Consider the following 4,373-nt stretch of genomic DNA (forward strand, 5'->3'; position numbering starts at 1 on the left):
CGCTGCTCATTGAGCAGCTCATATATTAAACTGATTTTTGGAACTGGGCTGTGGAAAAGAGGCTTGCCTCGTCCCAGCCACGGGTTGCCTCGGTATAGCACTACCTCCGAGTGCGGCCCACTTCCCTCTGGGGAAGACACATTCAATCCAAAACAAAGTCAACGGTATAGCATTCTTTTATGTTTACAGGAGCCCCGCCCGCCCTTAGAGGGGGAAGAGGTGAAAGAGGGATGATAATTCAGACAACAGACAATGGCAGGAACGGCCGCTGGCCTACGTTTTCTGAAGTGCGCAAAGCACTACCACAAGGACCTAGGGGTAAGTGGATTTTTTCACCGAGGGCAGACGCTGAAAAAGCATACTTACCTGACGCGGGTTTTGCCTGCGTTATAGTATCGCGCGTGGATTCGTGGATTCACAAGTGTCTTTGGATTAAAGAAGCAGGATTTTTTGTAAGTATTATTGTGTTCTGGTTTGGCTGTTTTTTTCTGGTGACCCTCCCAGGGACTCATGCTCGGCTCCTTGCCGTAACCTGGGGTAGCCAGTCTCTGGTTGTTTTTCCAGTCTTGGGCTGGATTGGCTTTTCTTCTTGGCTTTTTTGGCCTGTTGAGTGTGGTATTTTGCCAGCTCACAGGTTTTGCCGTTTTTTCGGGTCACCCATCCACTTTTGGGTTGTTTGTTTTTGCCATGGGTGTTGAGTGTGTCAGGACGTGCGTGATTCACGCGTCAGTGATGTTGGCTAATTATGATAAGGACCGTGTGATGGCTCTCCTTAGGGAGCATATTGATTTTGAAAGGCTTTCTGCCATTCAGTTTTGCCCTAGGGGCTTGATTCGTATTACTTTTAAGAATGTCTCAGACAAAGAAGAATTTGTGCGTATGGGTTCACTGGCGTTGGATGGGCACGATCTTAGTGTGACGTCTTCTGATAAGCCGCCGTCTTTTGTGTATGTACACTATTTTCCTGCCGAAGGTGACGATGCTCTGATCTGTGATGAGCTAAGAAAATACGGAGAAGTTATCAGTATTAAGCACCAGAATTTTTCAGGAATTCCGGGCCTTCTAACTGGGTCACGGATTCTTAGGATGTTATTATCGGATCCAGTCCCTGCTGAGTTCCGCATTGACGACTATCCTGTGCGGGTTTGGTATAGGGGTATCCCTCCGTTCTGCCAGATATGTAAAGTTAATGGCCATAAGGCCGCAGATTGCCAGTTCAACGGAAAATGTAGAAGGTGTGGTTCCCCAGACCACAAAGCGCATGCGTGTGTCCGGCCGTGGGGTCAGTCTGTTGTTCCAACAGAGGCAGCTGTCCCTGAGGCGGTCCCTGACCCCTCTGGGACTGTTGTGCCTGTTGTCTCTGAAAGTTCTGCCGGTTTGGATAAGGGTGTGGTTGTGGATGTGATTGAGGGTGCGGTTGAAGATGTGGTTGTGGAGAATGTGGTTTCGGATGAGGATGATGAGGATGTAGTCGAGGGTGTGGTTGAAGATGGGGTTGTGGAGAATGAGGTTTCGGATACGATTGAGGATGCTGTGGATGCTAATGTGGAGGATGAGGTTGCTGTTAGTACCCCTGTTCCTGTCCCTAGTCGAGTTAGTGCTCCTGTTGAGTTGGGGCTAGCCCCCCCGGTCCCTGTAGTGACTGAGGATGTGCAGACCCCCGCAGATTCTGTTATTCGTAGGAAGGTTTTGAAGTGGTATCGGGATGAGTTATGCCGCTGTTCTAAGGATCAAGCCTTTGTTCTGTCCTACAGGGATATGAGGGTGCGTGAGGTTTCCCCTACGGATTTTTTGGAGTTGGTGTCGGTAGTTTTGGAAAATGGGGTGTCTCTCAGTGTGGATCCAAATCTTCTTCGTATCGCTAGAGTGGATACGAGTGGTGAGCAGTCTGAAGTGGGTTTTGCGCAGTATCTTCTTGAAGTACAGGGGGACCCTTCCTTTTTGATTGGTTTCAGGGGCTCTCTTGTTGACCAGATTGGTCCTACGGAGCATGATAACGTTTTGTGTGTGGAGTTTGTGGACCTCAATGGTCGGCAATGTCGGAGGCTTCCCGCCAAGGCTTTGTGGGTTAAGAAGGCCACAGTTTGTAATTTTACCAGTACCAATGTGGATAATAGTGTAATTAATGTTGTAAATGATGGCGTTTCTAAGTCTCGTCCTGTGGTCCCTACTGCTGCAGTTCTTGCTGCAGAGCTGCTGAAGCGTTCTGCCCCCCTTCTGTTGTGGGAGTTCCGAAATGTAGGAAGAAATTGTAGTAAATATTAGTAAACAATACTATCTAAGTAAATAATATGTGAATAAAGTATTTAAGTCCTGGTTTTAAATAATGTAATATTGTAAATAATAGTTTTTCTATGTTTTTGTATCCGTTTTTGTTCGTTTGTTTTGGAGTGGGCGTGTTCAATTTTGGGTGTGAGTGTGTTCAATGTTTGCGAGGTGGGGTTCGATTCCCCAACGAAGTTGGTGTCTGGTGGCCCTCGGTTTATGGTGGACCCAACCCTAAGGCATTGCACTTTCAGCCATGGGTTGGATTAGGTCTGAGATCGGCAGGCATTGCACCGCCCTCACGGGAGCCTGGCCGTTCACCTTAAATATAAAAAAACTTACCTGACGCGGGAGGTACTGTGATCAAGGAGGCAGTCCTCTCAAGGCGAGGCCCTTTCATTGCACTTCGACTGGGTTGACCCTTGCGATTACCCCAAATGTGGGTAACTCGAGCGTATAATTTCTGGTAGTGGGGACCTGCGTTCGCGCTCGTCCCCGCAAAAGTCATCCAAACTATGTCTATATGGCCCTCTTACTGACTATCGAGGGTATTTTTGCTTTTGCAGTGGACCGGTAGACTTGCAAAGAAAGCAAAGGACGCACAACTGGCCAAGGTGTTGGCACGTTTGGAGGGGTAGAAGTGCATTGGAGAGACTGGAGGAAGGAAACAAGGTGAGTTTCGGGGCGGTGCGTAACTTTGCTGGCTGTTTTTGTTCAAGGCCTGTCTGCTCTATTGTGTGTAAAGTCCTGTTCGTTTGTATTTGCAGGTTGTGCGTGCCGTGCCGTGCTGTGCTATGCGCGCGAAGGGAAAGGAAATGAAAGGAAACCAAACGGCCGATCGACCGAGCGAGCGAGCATAGAAGGGCATTCGACTTGGACCGTGAGTACACTTTGAACCTTTTGAGCGGTTTTATTGTCACTGGAGCCGCTTTTAGAAATGCTATTGCTATCGTTAGTGTATCCTTTGTGCGAGCAAGCGAGTGAACGAATGAACGAGGGAAGGAAACAAACTAGCAGAGTAGTAAAAGTATCGAACCTTTTTCCCGATTCGTTTGCAGTCTGAATCCAACCATTGTCGACTTTCAGTGCCGTTTTTCGCGCGCCTCCTCTTGGAAGTGTGCGAGTGTTTTGCCACGTCACGATGGCTTAAAACTGCGTCTCAGAAGTGTGCGTTTTTTTCCTATTCATTTTTTCGTTCGTTATTTGGAATGATTTGATATCACAGAAGTAGAATTTGACATCATAAACTGTTCATCTCGCGCGTGCTCACTCGCTCGCGCGCGCTCTGTAAGAAAAGTCGATCGCACTAGAGTTTTCGCCATTAGCTGGCCGATTTTTGACAAAAAGGTGTTTTCCCCCCTCGTTTTTTGCTTTGATTTTGTTCCTCACTCACCTACGGCTCTCTATGTGAAATTGTGGTGTATGGAGAGCTATTTATTGGGATAAAACGTTTAGAGATGTTCGCAAGACAAAAAATTGAAGCCTACAACACGGGGTATTCCCAGGCGGTCACCCATCCAAGTACTAACCCCGCCCGACAGGGCTTAACTTCGGTGATCGGACGAGAACCGGTGCTTTCCCTGTGGTATGGTCGTAGACGAGGAAATGGGGTCGAAATTCTGCTTGTTATCGGCCAGGTTCAGGCTGTAAAGCGGCCACATCCCTGAGTGTAGGCGAATTTGAAATTCTAAAGCCCTAGTTTCGTTACTCTAACCCTAAGAAATCGATACTCTAACCCTAAGAAATTGTTACCCTAACCCTAAGAAATGGTTACCCTAACCCCGAAGTCGTTACCTAACCCTAATGTATTTTCCTCAACCCAGTTAACACATTGAGGAGCATCGATTTGAAGCACTATTCCCTAGGGAGGGGAGGGAGGGGTCCCAAGAGACATAACGTGTCCTAAAAACCTATTATACAATGTTTTAGCTCCGTAGGTGCGTGTATCTGGCTTTAAAATCTTACAGTGAGGAGATACCAAACGGGTCAGCCTCTGGGACCGTCTGCGGGACTCGCAAGGGCTTGTGGGGGCGACCTGCTACTATCCACCATAAACCGTGGGAAGGATCCCTCGACCACCCCCCTCACCCAGGGCATGCTTCGGCATC

At 48.1% G+C, this 4,373-nt stretch overlaps 2 non-coding genes and 1 pseudogene across 2 annotated transcripts; 2 read left to right on the top strand and 1 right to left on the bottom strand.

Moving 5' to 3' along the window:
* LOC136278722 (U2 spliceosomal RNA) lies at positions 1 to 126 on the top strand (annotated as a pseudogene).
* Positions 127 to 2,599: 2,473 nt separating this feature from the next.
* On the top strand, positions 2,600 to 2,763 carry LOC136278776 (U1 spliceosomal RNA). Its single transcript, XR_010716545.1, has one exon. It is a non-coding gene; the product is annotated as a U1 spliceosomal RNA (small nuclear RNA).
* Positions 2,764 to 3,745: 982 nt separating this feature from the next.
* On the bottom strand, positions 3,746 to 3,864 carry LOC136278742 (5S ribosomal RNA). The gene has a single exon (XR_010716512.1). It is a non-coding gene; the product is annotated as a 5S ribosomal RNA (ribosomal RNA).
* Positions 3,865 to 4,373: the final 509 nt, after the last annotated feature.

The sequence above is a fragment of the Pocillopora verrucosa genome, unplaced genomic scaffold (genome assembly GCF_036669915.1).
Source record: "Pocillopora verrucosa isolate sample1 unplaced genomic scaffold, ASM3666991v2 scaffold_48, whole genome shotgun sequence".
NCBI classification, from domain to species: Eukaryota; Metazoa; Cnidaria; class Anthozoa; order Scleractinia; family Pocilloporidae; genus Pocillopora; species Pocillopora verrucosa.